The sequence below is a fragment of the Aquila chrysaetos genome, chromosome 18, assembly GCF_900496995.4.
Source record: "Aquila chrysaetos chrysaetos chromosome 18, bAquChr1.4, whole genome shotgun sequence".
In the NCBI taxonomy this organism is placed as follows: Eukaryota; Metazoa; Chordata; class Aves; order Accipitriformes; family Accipitridae; genus Aquila; species Aquila chrysaetos.
The window spans coordinates 6436093-6452192 of record NC_044021.1 but is presented as its reverse complement, the minus strand read 5'-3'; the positions used below and the strand labels follow the sequence as shown (position 1 = coordinate 6452192).

At 41.5% G+C, this 16100-nt stretch overlaps 1 protein-coding gene across 11 annotated transcripts in view; it reads left to right on the top strand.

Moving 5' to 3' along the window:
- CDH18 (cadherin 18) overlaps nucleotides 1-16100 on the top strand; it is a 542660-nt gene that overhangs the window by 277494 nt on the left and 249066 nt on the right. For 3 of the 11 annotated variants that reach the window (XM_030041848.1, XM_030041845.1, XM_030041841.1), the window contains exon 1: nucleotides 9323-9515. The exons of the other annotated variants lie outside the window; for them this stretch is intronic. The gene's annotated coding sequence lies outside the window, so the exon portion shown is untranslated. Of the gene's footprint in view, nucleotides 1-9322; nucleotides 9516-16100 lie in introns of those variants that run through there. 11 annotated transcript variants of the gene reach the window in all.

Sequence of the window (16100 nt, the reverse complement as noted above, 5' to 3'; positions counted from 1 at the left end):
TCTGCTACACCAAAAATGAATATTATAAAAACAGAACTTCTCGAGTATATCTGTTCTCTGCATGCATATAGCTATGTCTGTCCCTTTTAGTAATAAATGCAAGTTTCTGCTATTTTTTTCCTTTTCTCATTGCTGATCCTATAGAGCCAGGAATTTGACTTCATTGTCTTCAGTACAGCCAATTGAAAACAGAATTTCTTACCACTCGAGAAATAAGAGACTGACTGGTTCCTTGTGTGACTCTCTTGAATGCAGAGGTATTGCAGGTGCCTAACTTGGAGAATATTTTTATTATTTTCAATACTGGAAAGGAAAAAGAAAGGACTGGTCTGTTTTTAAGATATCTAGCTTAGTTTTGCAGATTCAAAGAAAAATTTAGATTGAAAGCCCTCCTCGAGGCATGTCTTACTTCAGAAGTAAGTTGGATTGCTTATGACCTTGACCAGTTGGGTTTTGAAAATCTTCAAATCTTTTGAAAATCGTCCTGTAGTATGTCTCTGAGCAACCTGTCCCTGTGCTTAACCTTGCTCCCTGGAAAAAGCTGCCTCCTTATGTCTAATGGGAGTCTCCTTTATGGCCACTTGTGACCACCGTCCCATCCTGTTGCTGCGCACCTCCCAGGAGAGCCCAGCTCTGTCTCTTCTGCTGCTCACTTTCTGGTACTGGCAGACTCCGATTAGATCCCTGCTGCGTCTTCTCTCTCTTGTCCAGGCAAAACGGACCCAGCTGATGCAGCCTCTCTGTGTGTATCAGATCTTCCAGGATCCAAACCACATCAGTGGCCATGCCCCAGCTTGTTGGAGTTCCTCTGAATGTCATCCCACCCCTACAGTGCATTAACCGCTCCATCCCATGTGGTATCATCTGTCAACTTGCATACTGTCCTACTGTTTGTGTTGTTGACGAAGATGCTAAATAGTATCTGGACCAATATCAACTCTTGAGAAATGTGGTTCCCAGAATCTTACAGTCCAGTCAGACTTCCACTACCTTGTGATCCATCCAACCCGTAAGTCAATAGTTTGGCTATGAGGATAATGTGGGAGACTGTCGAAAGCCTTGCTGAAGTCAAGGAAAGATGCCGGCACTGCTCTGTTGGTCTACATCTCGTCATTTCATCATAGAAGACAAGTTGGTCAGGCAGGATTTGCTCTTGGTAAATTCATACTTGCTATTCCAAGTCAGCTAATAACTGTCCATGAGCCTGGAATTTTTTCTAGGATGATTTAATCTATAAATTTGGTAGGGATTGAGGTAAGGCTCAATTACAAGGCTGACCAGTCTTGTAATTCTGTGAATTTTCTTCTTGCTTTTTTGGAAGATGGGATTTTTATTTTTTTTTGGTTTTCAGTTGCTGGGCAATTCCTCTGCTTGTTTAATAGATAGCAGGGGGTATTTCCCCAGCGATGGCAGTCACTGCACTCCACTGCTGGATGCATCCTGTCCCATTTCGTATTTCTCCAGTTTACCTACATCTCTCTAGCAAGTTTGAAAGAAGGAGATGGGAAGAATGAGACATTTTATCAGTAGATTGAATGGATTTTCTTAAAAACTACTGTAAGTAAGTGAAGATTACCAAATACAGGAGCCATTAACCATTGGAATAAACTACCAAGGGAAGTGGCTGATTATCCATTTCTTGAATTCCTTAAAGCAAAAACTAGTGTCTTCCTGGATCATATGCATTAATCAAACCTCAGTAGTTAGGCTTACTACCAGGGAAAGTGAGTGGAGTCTTTTGTCTTGTCTTGCACATGACTCTGTTATTTAATTGTTCCTTCTTGGTTAGAATCTATGGAGTTGCGATTGCAATCGTTTCCTCAGAGGGAGCTGCTCTTCAGTAGTTTTGATTTAATGGTAGAAAGAATCGGAAGAGTAAAATAATAACAATAGTTTATGTAATGTTATATCCAAAGAGAACTGACAAATTCTACTTTGTGAAAAACTTCTTTCATTTTGGGAGATACGGGATCAAAAGTGAAGTACTTTAGCAAGCGTTTTTATGGGAATAAGGCTTTATATGATGTGTCTTTCCTACACCTTTAGTGAACAGATGGGCAGTAATCGATTATGTGTACAATTTGGGCACTAAAGAAAATGTTGTCATTTTTTCCCCTGCTAGCCATTTATCTATTTAATTATTTGACAGAACAGAGGAAATGTAACTAAATGTTCTGTTTTAATTAAAATGAAAGTAAATTTATTAGTCAGGGAAACTGTGTGTTCTGTTTATGCTTGGGGAACAGAACAAACATATGTCTCTGCTTCATTGTTTGTCACTGTCTAGCATGAGGTTATTTCTTGTTGCTTATTTGGCCTATGGAACAGATCATACTAGTGATATTCTTCATTTTTATTAATTATAAAGAATTCTAGTGAGCAGCAGTAAGTAAATGGCAGAAGAAAAGCATATCCTGAGAAGCATTCCAGTAGGTGTTGTTTTTAAAAAAATCTAAATTAATGGCAGTCATGACATTTCCTAAATGGGAGCATGTAGTTGGCTGGTGGAACTAGAGTGTTTCTTCAAGTGAAAACAAGGAGTGAAAACAAGGAGATTAAGAATCGGTTTGTTTCTTGACTGATGTTTCCATTTCTTCAGCTGTCTCATTGCCTGGCTAGAGGAGTACAAGGCAGGGGGCTTTTACCTTGGTGATCAGAGATTTATCTCCACTGGAATTTTAAAACCTTCGGTAAAATCTTATGATTTCCCACTTGTGCTAAGCACACTGGAGGGGGACATACTAGCACCAGGCCTGGCACTGCAGAAAGGAGGGATGCTGTGCCGACACAGTAGCCCTTCCCATCGGCTACAGTGCATTAAGGCTGCCGCTGTGGACTACGCTATATGTTCTTTAACCTTGTTTTCTCATTTGACACTTCGAAATGAAAATGCTGTCAATCTAAGCTTCCAGAATTTGGAAGTGACCGAGAAGTTTATCCTTTGTTTGACTTCCCCTCAGTTTCTTCCTCTTTTCAGAAATCTACTCAGATTTATCCTTTTTCCTGCTCTAGTCGGAAACTAGGTTAATCCAGTTAATAGAAGCACCGGGATTAGACATTAATTGACTCTACAACCCTGTACTAAATACAGTTGTCCCACAAGCTGTAGGTGATTCAGCGACTAAGAGCTCTGCTAAATAGTTCAGTAATTTTCAAAATTCAACTTTGGTCCTATGTTACCGCTCAATATAATTACAAAATATAACTACTACAGATATAGTGCAAAGTTGTCCCCTTGCGGCAAAGAAGGCCAACAGCATCCTGGGCTGCATTAGGACGAGCGTCACCAGCAGGTCAAGGGAGGTCATCCATTGCCTCAGCCCTGGCGAGACTCATCTGGAGTGCTGAGTCCAGTTCTCGGCTCCCCAGTACAAGGCACACGTGCATGTACTGGAGCGAGTCCAGCAAAGGGCCAGGTAAATCATTAACGGATTGGAACATGTATCGTGTCAGGCGAAGCAGAGAGCTGGCATTGTTTGGCCTGGGGAGGAGAAGACTCTGGGGAGGTCTTACCAATGTGTATAAATACCCGATGAAGAGGTGGGGGTAAAGAAGAGGAAGCCAGACTCTTCTCAGTGCTGCCCACTGACAGGGCATGAAGCGACGAGCACGTATCGTTATACTTAAACATGTTGTGGATCCTGTACATTCTTGCAAGGAGCAAACAGGATCTGGGCGCATCCTCGTATTGGCAAGAAGTGGTAAAAAAGAATAGCCTGTACGACATGCAGATATAGTACAGGGGAGGCATGGAGGACTCCTAAGTTCCAGTGAAGATTCTATATCAAAAATTACCCAATCTTTCCTTCACGTAGCTTCAGCATGTTTCAGCATTATGGTTTCAGTGGAAAGGATACTCTCGCTTCAACAGAAGTCTCATCATCATCTTGTAACATTTTAGTGTTCTCTTTTTTGATCTGCTGTTAGCCTACTGAATGCTGAGTCTAAAAGAAGCAATTTAACTTAGTAAAGATAAAAAGTACATAATATGCCCCAGAAATAATGTCCTTTAGGATGATATTATGAAAATCTGTCTTTAGAATGTCCCAGGAGCTTTTTGCCTGTTAGTATTTACCTACCTCTAAGCAAAAATTTATTAAAGCTCCTGTTACAGCGGGGAAGAAGGCTGTATCTCATTACCAGCTATAAGAGCCATCAAATTCCACCAGATACAATGTTCATAATTTGAAATCAGACATCTTTGTAATCATCTGATATATTATCTAAAAATAGAGTATCTGAATAACCATTTGCAACAATCCAGAGAGAACCTTGACCTGTGAGGATTTAATATCAGCCTGTGAATGAAAAAAAGATTATTTTTGCCTATATTAGTTTCAGAAACATCAGGATACTTTCCTTATGAGGTTTAAACTTACAAAAATGATGCCTATTGCATGTAAACTTTATATAGTTACCAGGAAGCATCCCATTTTAGAGTGGTCACTGCATTCTATACAGTACCAGGGTTATATTGGTTTCCTAGGAAACATCTCAATTAAGCAAGTTTCTTGATTGAATGGTGTCTATTATATATGCTAATGTGAAATTCCACAGGATGGGCTGAAAGATCTACTGATGTCTGAGTCAATCACTTCATTGCCTTTAGCTGAGTCTTCTTTCTTGTCTTTCCCTTGGTGTTGTGATGCAGAGACTGAGACAGTGAAACACCACACTATTCTTTTGTTGCCCTTTATATATTTTCTGTGCTTTCCTGCATTTGGAGAGGGACTAATTAGCTCAGAGTTTTATGGTAACAGGTAGCAAAATGCCAGGTATTATGTTGTTTTCTCCAAGTCCTGTCAGTATGTTTTACCTGTCATTTCATGCAATACTAAAGGCAAATGACTGTATTATCACAAGTTTTCTGTGACTGGCAACTGTTACTGGCATCATATATCTAGGAACAGCTGTTGTTGTTTTATTAGAAAATACTCCAGTGATGCTTAGTGTAGAAGGAGCCAAGGCAGTATCAGCAGCATTGCCATTCCCTCTGCGGTTAGTATTGTGTAGAATTTGCTAACCTGTATTAAAAATTTATTTTTTCTAATCGACTATTTTAATTTTTTAGAGGCTTAAAGAATATTCAGAGAGACCATATGCAAAATGAATTGCCTTAATCCTATTCGCTCTGAATATTTGTGCACATTACCAAATTAAAAAAAAAATAAAATACAATATGCAGTAGGCATGATCTGGGAGCCCTGCAGAGAGTCTTCATGAGCAACATGAAGATGGCTCAGTTGTGTGTTCATCCACTAGACAGAGTTAAAAATTTCTGTCCCACTATTTTGTATCAGAAAATGTTGTTCGGCTAAAAATGAAAATTTTGACTGCTGTGATCAATTTTGGTATGATTTTCTCTAAGAAATCTAAAGATAGAGAAGCAACAATATTTTGAATGCATCTGGTTTCAAAATTATTTTTGCATTTTTATGGTCTGTTTCTTTTAGGTCATGTTCTACCTAGAAATAGCAGTGATATCGTGAGTCAATTATGTCCAATTGCGATGCATCATCAAATGATATACATTATTTTTATACCCTACTTGACATATTTTACTTTTAAACTCTTTAGGATCAATTGTTAATTGCATTTATTGAAATATTTTTAGATTATAGTTTCTAAAGAACTGTCATTAGTAGATCACATACCAACTTCTAAGAAAATTCATTTCTGCATATATTAGTAGTTGTAAGAATATTTATTAATAACTCTGAATAAAATTGTTTATCAAATAAGAAGAGAAATAGCAATTGGAGGGAGTGTCCTTGTTCTCAGGCATATTGCTGGGACTGGTTCTTATGCACTGCAGCTGAGAACAAAAATAATGATTTAATCTGGTAAAAAAAAAAAAAAAAAAGAAAGAAAACACAAGCAGTTACACAGCTAGTGTTAACTGCTGTTTGTTTTCAGAGGTGGTGTTATTCCTCTTCGTGCATTGTGAAATTGGTAGCATGCAATGGTAGAATACTTTTTTTTTATCCTTTCACTCTAGGAAAAAGGGAAGTGGTTTGTAATCTGTTCATAAGACCGGAAAGTTGCTGCTGGGGGTGGGGTAACTGGGATATTCCCTCGTGCTTTTGAACAACGACATGAAAAATCCCAGTACAATTGTTCTCAGTGTGTGAGCAGAGGTTCTTGGCAGCGACTTTGCTCACTTTCTTTGACTGCAGCTATTAGAGTGCACGTGCGTAAGAACAAGGAAGAGTTGGACTGAACTTGGCAACATCCTTATCCCAATACAAACGTAGCCATTCCTAATGTATCTAGGGTACAGGAAATTTGTAATCTATCAATGACCTGGATTTTCCATTACTTTATGTATTAATCAACCACTTAGTCTTTTAATAACTTGTTGAATGTTAGCTGAATGATCAGTTCTCTAGCAGTTACCTGCAAGATGATCAATACATGTTTAACATATTAAGCACCAACAAAGAGAGACTGGTTTTGCAGGCATATCCTCTAAAGGATTAACTGGAGCTGTTATCTAACAAAGAGAATTTCAACAGCAGCAAAAGAAAAACTTTTCTTTTTTAAATCTGTAGATACTTGGTTACTTTTTGGTACAGCTATATATGCTTCTTCATAACTAGTCTACCTCCTTTTCAGTATTGCTCTTAAACATGTAACAAGTCCACAAGTTAGAAAAAAGCCCCTTCTTTTTTCCACCCCCTGTAATCATTGTCACAAGCTCTCGAGTCTAGGAAGAGAACTTTCTGAATGCAATCTGCAAAGTTCTGCATTTTGATATACTGCTAGAATTGTGTAAGTCTGCTGGACTCCCGAGGTAAACCGTATGCACACAATGACTTCACGGGTTATACCCAAATTCCCCTGGAATTCCTCTGCCAATACCACTGTAGTCCCAGACAATAATTTAATTTTGAGGTTCTTTTCATGAGGATTTTTTTCCCCCATGCCAAATGTAGATTCTTTTAACATTCAGACTGATGAAAGGATCGGCCTAACATCAGTAACGCCAAATCTCAGTATTTAGTCTTGAAACATAGGCTTACAAGAAATGTCAGAGTTCACTGAGGCTAATGTTTTCCAACTGTCAGCTTCTTCCTTGAAATGGCATAATTTTAGATTGATAAGAAAATCTTTGACCATTTTATACCAAATTAGTCTGCAATACTGGTTATAATCTCTTTAAACTGGTATTCTTTGCTCCTGCCTGAGAGAAGTCTCTGAAATACGTAGATATGAATGTATATGCATGTATTTATTAGATATATAAAAAAGAAGAAAGTTCTCTCTCAATTTTCACCTTTTAAATGCTTTTCTGGAGCATCAAGACTTCCCTCTGCTTGTCATACTTCTTGTTGCAGAAACAAATGAATTGATGACTTATGCTCTGAGTATCTGGTGAATATTCATATTTCTGCCTTATTCACTGAAAATTGCTGAAAAAAGACCTTAAAATAAAATATTTTGTTTTCAGCTGTATCCTTGGGTTGTTACACCTAAGCAGCATTTCATCAAATGGTTGGTAGGCTGAAAGGTAACCCCTATGTTTTGCCTCTTTCACTTTAAGCAGCGAGGAGGGCATCTTTGGAGGGTGGCTTGGCGTGAATTCTTTTTCATGTGAAATTGTGTGGGCCTTCAGAGAATGAAAGGGGTGGGGGTCTGTTCATTTCTCCCCCCCCCCCCCCCCCCCTTTTTCCCTCCATGTTACTAATGTAACTGCCTCCCCGACAAGGAGATTTGAAATTTGCTTCTCCCATAGTGCAGTAAAACGGTGAAAGCATCTGGATAAAAGCAGCCCCTCCCCCAGATCACGAGATCCGAATCCGGAGCTATGCAAAACCTAACAGAAGTTGCACGAGAGAGAACATTCTGAAGACTCTGTATTAAAGCATTGATTCATATGTGCTGCAGTTGCAAGCCAGAGGACGTATAAATAGCAAATGGAAACAGCTTCTATTTCATTCCCTCCAAGAGCTTACATCTCCCAAATTCCAACACCTAGCTGCCTCTTGCCTTCAGTTCCCTACCCTGCTTGCAAGAGTGTTTCTACTGTATATCGCGGAGCAGCTCAGAGTGATTTTGTTTGAAAAGTTCTCAAAATCCAGCACTGGATTTTATCCCGACTTTAAGTGATCTTAGTGAGCAGTGTTGTTCTTTCCATCTAATCTGGTGCAACAGCTTCCCTTACGGTTATGTTAAATCATAGAATTACTCTTTCCAGCTCTCCTTTTCCAGTCTAGATCCTTTATACATGGGGCGCCTATCATTTATACTTGGGATGCCGCTTCTGACCCATAATACCGGTAACCGGTAGCTTTCTCTTGTTCTGTCCTGCCGTTCCCTGCCGGGGCTTTGGGACCGGAGCGGGCTGTGGTTCCACGGCTCGCTCCAGAGCGCGCGTCCTGCTGGCTAGAAGCGAGGTTCCTCTGTGCCAGTGGGGTATGTGCCAGGGCTTTCACTTCTATGTTAATTACATTTTTAATACACTGCCTTAGCAGGTTGGCTAAGCAGAGTCTGACACGTTTGCTCCGTTACCGAAACCCTGAATGAGGAGAATGCCATTAACCTTAATTCCACATAAGGTGTGTTTGGAGCAAAGCTGTGATACGAGGTCCGGATTTCGGAATGACTTTTGCATCAGCCAGCCTGCCTTGATGCAGACCAGCCTGCAAGGACATAAATTACCCACCAACTTACAGTTTATGGCGTTAGTAATACGAATACAGGGGCGTCGAAGGGCGGGAAGGCTTTCCAGGACCGGGGCTGATCTGGAAGGGGCCGGGCGGCCAACGCGAAAGCTCCAGTGCCCCAGCAGGCTTGGAAGGAGGCGTTAAGGGGCAGCGTTCGGTCCGAATCTCGCAGCCGCCGCCGGACCGCGCCGCGGCTGGCCGCCGAAGGAGCCGGCCGTGGAACGCTGAGCGGGCTGCGACGCCTTTGCACAGAAAGCGGACAGTTCACCGCCGGCTTGCCGCCCCGGCGCCGTCCAGCCCGCTTTCCCCGCGCCCCCCGCCCAGCCCTCTCGGTCCCCCGTCCCCTCCCACCCCTTCCCGGCACCGAATTTGGGGGTTTGCCGTCGCCAAGGCGGAGCCGTCCTCCTTCGGCAGCTCTAGCGCGGAGCGGGGCGGTTGGCGGACGCAGAGGTGCCGGCGCCCGTTCCACCGGTAGGGAGGGACGGAGGGAGGGGACGGAGGGAGGAATCGCGCTGCCTTCCGAGCGCCGGCGCCGGCCCGGGTCTGCCATTTGCTGGCGGGAGGCTGCGTGCGGCCCCGAAGTGCCGGAGAAGGGGGGAAGCGAGGGGAGGAGGAGGAGGAGGAGGGAGCGGAGCGGGGGCGGGCGGCGGCGCAGCCAATCGCCCGGGCTGCCGGCGCTGCAGGAGCGGGGCCGGGGGCTCCCGGGGCCGGGGGCTCCGAGGGACGCGGAGCCGGGGCCGGTGCCTCTCTGAGGACGGCGAGCAGCGGTGCCGCCGGCCCTGCGAAAAGTCCCCATTCGCTTCTTATAAATTAAAGTGCCTTGTCACCAGTTAGGGCAAGTCAGCCAAGGTAAGGCTTAAATGAAATGACACTTTGGTGCGGGGCGACAGGGCTGTTTCCGGGCAGCGGTGCTGCTAACACAGCCTTGCGAGCAGGGCGGAATGTTTCGTGCGCTAACGCTATCGCAGCGGGTCCACAACCTGTAATCTGGCCGTCTCAAAGTTGCCGCTGATACGTAAGCCTTACCCTTGCGGTGCTGCAGAATCGCGTTCGCTTATCCGAGGCAATTACAAGGGGACCCGCAGAATACAGGCATAGCAAGGTAGCGGCGGGCTGTGTGCGTGTGTGTCTGTGTGTGACCGTGCTCGGAATTCTACGGTTCTGCTGCTTAACTTGCGGGAATAATGTGCAGATGCGTTTTAGTGGGGATGGCAGGCAGATTCTTTAGCTCAACTCGCGTATGTGAGCGTCTCTAGACAAAAAGCACGCCATGTGGAACTGTACGTGGAGAACAGTAAGCTTGATATTTGAATAGCAGTCTCAGTTGTGGGTTTTGGGTTTTTTTTCCCCCGTGTCTGTAATATTATGTGATAACTGAGGATTGAAATCGCGGGAAAAAAAAAAAAAACAACAAACCAACCTCTTTCAGATTTACCTTTAGCTGCTCGTCAAGGCTCAAGCAGTGACCCAACTTTACTTTGTGTAAAGGGCACTGTAAATAATGGACAGCCAGAAATGAATCCTCTCTTCATTTCTTCCAAGCCCACCCCCGTGGTATCCTTCTTAATGAACAGAAACTACTGCGTGCCTTTAGTTCACACCACATTTTCACCAATTGCCCTGCCAGTGGTCTGGAACTGAGTGTTTTTGCAAGCAAGGAGTTCCTCAGGATGACTTCACTAACAGGTACCTTTGCAAACAAGGTAGTCCTGAACCCCTCTCTGTGTGCGTGCGTCTGTGTGTGCCTGTGAAAGAGAGAGTCTGGTTTGTGAGTGACGAGATACAAGGAGGACAGGGTATGGAAGCCAGTGAAACGTGGCAAATGTACAACCCTGCATGTATTTATCTTAGTGGGTCTCTGTAAAGCAGTGTGAACATTTCTTGTATTTTAATGTAGTTCATCATTCAGATTAGGGTTTGGGATAAATCCAATTTCGTGAGCATCAATGCCCCATTAGTTTTTAGTGATCAAAAGAAATACGAAGGAAAACACAGGTAAAATTATGATTTCAGTTAATACAGGTGATAAAATCACTGCCTCTATTAAAGGTAAAGATTTTATTTTTTATTCCAAGCCACTAAGCATAGCTCCTCATTTCCAAAGCTTTACTTCTGTGCTGCAATCCATCATATGCAGTTGTGTGAAAACACTGAAGCCTTCCTTCTGCAATAACTGTCCTTCTCCTGGATGACAGTAAATGTTTGTCTTCAGGGGAAATATTAAATTAATTTAAAAGTTTGGCGTATGTTTGGCATTTTGCCTAACTGTAAAGGTAAGAAGACTCATACAGAGAAATAACCCAAAGGCTTCCCTAACCTACTCCACTGCCTTTGGCAGAATATTTCATTTCAGACTTTTCTGAAGAAGACATGGTATGTTATAGTTACCTAATGGAAATTAAGGTTTGGCTCTTTTGTTTTGTTTTGTTTTAATGTGAACCTATGGAAACAATGTAATAGTTTTGTAGTTAGTTAAAATTACTAATCATCCTACTTAGGGACACCAATAGATAACTTTTTATTTCTACTTAGGAAAACAGACAAGCAAACTGAAAAAAAACCCCAAACCACCCCATTCTCTGTTACCTTCTCCCTCTAACAAATGACAGGAGAAATAGTGTGTCAGACAGCACTTGCCTTTAAATAGGAGCAGATCCAGTGCACAAGCGTGGCTTAGGGGGCACTGTGTTGCTGACTGAACCATTTACAGATGAGATTCAAAACTAAATTCCTTCCACTTGTAGGTGCTGAGGATCCTGTAAGGCTTCACCAGGGTAGGAGTGCTGACCCCGCTATTAGGACAAAATGCCAATTGAAGTTTTTATACTTTGACCTGTTTAATTCCTCAGGTAGTTTAATTTGAGAGCAGCATTCTTTACTACCTACATTAAAATTATTGTTGTCTAGTGTTTTTGTCCTGCAATGCAGAGACTCTAACTCAACCACTTTATTGGTGCATGCTGTGCTGGCTCGTGGTAATAGTTCCGATGAACATATGCAATGTTATAAAACAACTGGGGATAAATGTCTTCAACATCCAAAATAAGTGTGGGAGAGTGTATGTGTGCGTGCCAGAGAGGTACAGTTGTTATTGTGCTAGTACTGACATTCCTGTTGTGCGTAACATTTATGTAATACCCTTCAGGGAACAATCTGTATTTAAAAGTGATTACAAAAAAATAAAAAGAAAAATCATCTCTGAACTCAGTTTAAGTTTAATCACTGGTTTTAATAAGGACTGGATATTTATCAACAACTAGAAATAAACACATTTAAAATGTGATTGAGTTGTTAGTTCCCAATATGGTTATATGGAGGACTTCAACCTACATCTCAGGCTGATAAATGAAATTTGAAGGGTATGAAAAATCCTGTTCTAGGTCTGGAAGCTCCTGCTCTCCTTAAGTACTACGTTTCTGTTAATACAAGTAGTGCTGAAAATTATCGGTGTTATCAGATTGAATCAAACCAGCTAAATACCAGTGAGTCATCTGTGTCATGCAGATGAACATGAGCTCCCGCTTGGACAGTTAACAGCTAGTTAGCTCTGGCAGACCTGTCCTGCAAAGGGGCCTAAGCTAAATCAGCCAGCAGGACACTTTGGGGCACAGTTTGCTTGTAGGCAATGCAAAACAAAGGTGGCAACTGACATGACAGGAAGGGGAGGAAATACATAGCAAAAAAAAAAAAAAAAAAAATCAATATAAAGTGATTCTATTCATAGAATAGATTCTATTCATCTTCTCCTAGAGGAAGGAAATGCATATACGAAGGTCATAAGCGGAAATAATATGAAAACCCCAAAATTGCCTACAAAGGTTTATATAATCTAGCATGTAAACCTCGCTAGCATTAATTATAGTAGAAAACTTATTTTCCTTGGTCAACAGTGTTCTAGTTTCAAGAGAGTACAGTCCAGTGATAAATCAGGGTGAAGTGCTTTAATTTCACCACTTACTTGATGGGCAATCTTAGACAAGTCCCTGAAGCACTCTGTAACTTCATGTATGACATGAACATTGCACAATAATTACAGAACGAATATTCTACAATGTTGTTTTAAAGAAATATTGCAGAGCCTAATACTGAAGTGTTAGTGTCTCCATTACTCTGTAAATTGGTTTTGATCATAAACACAATTTGGCTATCCATTTCCGGCAAACGAAGCTGCATGGAATTTGAAAATTCAATATAAGAACTGAAGTAGAATTTTTAAGAAGCTCCTGAACTGGGAGCCAAAATAATCATGTCTCCCATAAGGGAGAAGGAAGACTGGCAGAATGAGATTTTTTTTTTCCTCCAAAACAGGCTTTTTCAGACAAACTACTGATACTGAGATGCTTTAAATAATGTACCATTACTTTTTGTGCTGGTCTTAATATGCAGGTGGAGAACCAACAGGAATTTAAATGAAACCAGTTGGGGATTTGAAGGGAGTGAGGTAACTCTACACTTGCTACAGTTACTAGACCCCCTTCAAATCCCCCAAGTCTCATGCATAAGCCTCATCTCCTATTTGGTTGTTCTGGTGTTGTTTGGGTTTTGGGGGTTTTATTTTTTTTTTTGGGGGGGGGGGGGGGTTGTTGTTTTGGGGTTGGTTGTTTTTAAATAATGTTTTTGTGCATTGAGCACAACCAGAATAACATAGTCATGTAGCTCTATAAGTAACTGACAAGCAACTTGGTGGCGTTTGCACATCTGCAGTTCTTGTATACTGAAAATACATTGAACAGATGCCTGAGGCCTGTAAGAATCGTGATTTTGCATGATGGTAATTGCCATTTTTATTTTTGTGGAATTACTTCAAACCTGAGCAGAGTTAAGGCTGGGTTTGTTATCATAGAAAAGGCAGAGAGTTATTTTACAATTACAAACTTGGCTCCCCACTCTTCATGAAACTATTTGATTCTTTTAAGCAAATATTCTTGCAAGGGGGAATATATTCAGGTCACGGACATATTTTTCCATCCTCACTCCACCTTACCTAGGTTTCAATTTGTCCAGTGCTTAAATGGACAAATTTTAAAGGGTGTTTGTGAAGTGTCATATAAAAATACCCAAGCTAGCTCAGGTGCTGGCTGCATTTCCACCATAGGACTGTAGCGACCTTTGAGATTTTTTGGTCTGTGTAGTACTGCATAGTCTGTAATATTGAACCCTGAAAGTCCTTTACAAGAGGGATCAGTCACATCATCTTGACTTAGCAGATGGAAGGAGTGAGGCGGTAGGATGGGCATGCTTTTCCGTAGGACAGTTTGCTGGAGGTGGAACTGAGGACTGCTGTGTGCTCAGCCAATCCACCCGCGGGGGCGGTGGACTGGGCATTGCAAATCAGCCAGCTTCAGGTTTTTCATGCGCTGTGGTGGGGTCTTGCATTTGAATAGTTTTGAACTGTTTGGTGGAGAAACCTGCCTCTCCCTGCAGGTGACATAGGTAGCTTGAACTGAAGTACATGCCTAAATGCAGGTGGTCTAAATACTGCCGATCATGTCTTCTCCCTGTGCAGTATTCCTATTGAAAACAACCAACTCTGTGTTTGGTTGACTCCCTGTTTTGGTATTTCCAGGTGTATCATAGAGTCACAGAATGGTTTGGGTTGGAAAGGACCTTTAAAGATCATCCAGTTCCAACCCCGCTGCCATGGGCAGGGATGTCTTTCACCAGGTCAGGTTGCTCAAAGCTCCATCCAGTCTGACCTTGAACACTTCCAATGGTGGGGCATCCACAACTTCTCTGGGCAGCCTGGTCCAGTGTCTCCATCGTGCACTGTATTGTTTCCTAATTAATTGCCATTAAGCCCTAATAGCCACAGTTAGGGATGCATATATGGTTACACATGCACACACATATTTTTTGGGAAGGTACAAAGAAATGGAAATTGGCTTTTTAAAAAAAGAACGATCCTTGGTACTGTTAAAAGCATGTAAAAGTTATTGGACACATCGTGTGGTGGTACAATGAACTATTCTTTGACCCCAGTCTGCCTATTTTCACAGATGGGAATGTGCATTTCCACAATTATATTAAATGATTTCTTTTGAATAATATTCTATGATTAGACTACTTAACCAAATGTATAACTTTGTTATTAAATATATTACTCATTTGGATTTGAATTATGTTTAATTCACACTCTTATTGGGTGGTGGGAGAGCTGTGACTGAAAATCTTTTGGTCCAAGAGACTATGAAGTGCCTTTCATTATCAGTAATTATGCCTTGCCCAGAGGAAATATTTATGTTCTGTCTTTTCTTGTAAACACTATTTCTTTATAGGGCAGTTGTTGGAATGAGGCTTAAGCTGACGCTTGGAATTGGGGCAGGGGGTGAAATTTCTCAGGCTTGGATTTCTAGCTGCGATTCAGTCAAACTTTCTGTCATGTTCTGCTGTTGGTGGTACTCAAATGGATAGAATAAATAATTAAAAAAAAAATCAGCAACATAGAGACCATCTCCATAGTAGTAGGGCAAGCATCTGAGATATTCAGAACCAGGTTTGAGACCCTGTCCCAGTGAATTCGGTACTATTTGTAAAGTACAAGTGCTCCTTCATTAGACAACCTTCCTATAACTAGTAAAAATTTTAATAGTTTAGCAATGGTGGCAGTGTTGTCCCACAAACGGGGTTCATTTACCCAGTGTGCAAGCCAGTAACACACAGAGTAGAGGTGTTTTCAAATTAATTTCATTGATGCGCATGAATGGGTGCCTGTCTCAAGACAGCACACCCTTGTCTCAAGAATTCTCACATTTACACACTTAACTAATACATATTCATTGTTATTTTCCTTAGATTGGTTCTTTCTTCTTTGCCCCTCATGTAAATCAGTGCACAGACTCTGTCTTCTTCCTTCGTTGTCTTCTTTTGAGTAGGTGGTATCATTTGAGTTGGTGGTCACAATCTCCCTGGGTAGGAATTAACCTTTTACCTACTTCTTCCCTAATCTTGGCAGTTCCAAGCGGTTCTTCAAGGTTTATTTTCCAGACCACAATCCATTACCTTTTCTGACATAAACATAAAGCCCCATTGTCTAGTAGTTAGTTCCTAAACACAAAATCATGTCTAGTTATTGTTTCCCTATTTTAAATATTAACTGATGGGGGCTGTACACAGGACTTCAGCAGCTCCCTGGTTATTTCAGTCGTATTATACATATTAAATGATAACAGCAGGACAGGAACAGTGTTGCTATTAATTTTGAGGGTGTTGGAGTGTATATGCATGTGTTCGTGCATATTTGAAGGAAAAAGTAGCTGCTAAAAGGGAGGTAGCTCCTTTAGTTTGTTCAATAGTGAGAAGGATTTCATTTGACTGTAGGAAGGTATTTTTAACACTGATATATTGTATTAGCACCTGGGAACTGCTGACTCTTCTAAGCGTAAAATCTTGGCTTTCAGGAGAGGTGAAATAAAACTAGGGCATATGAGCAGCACT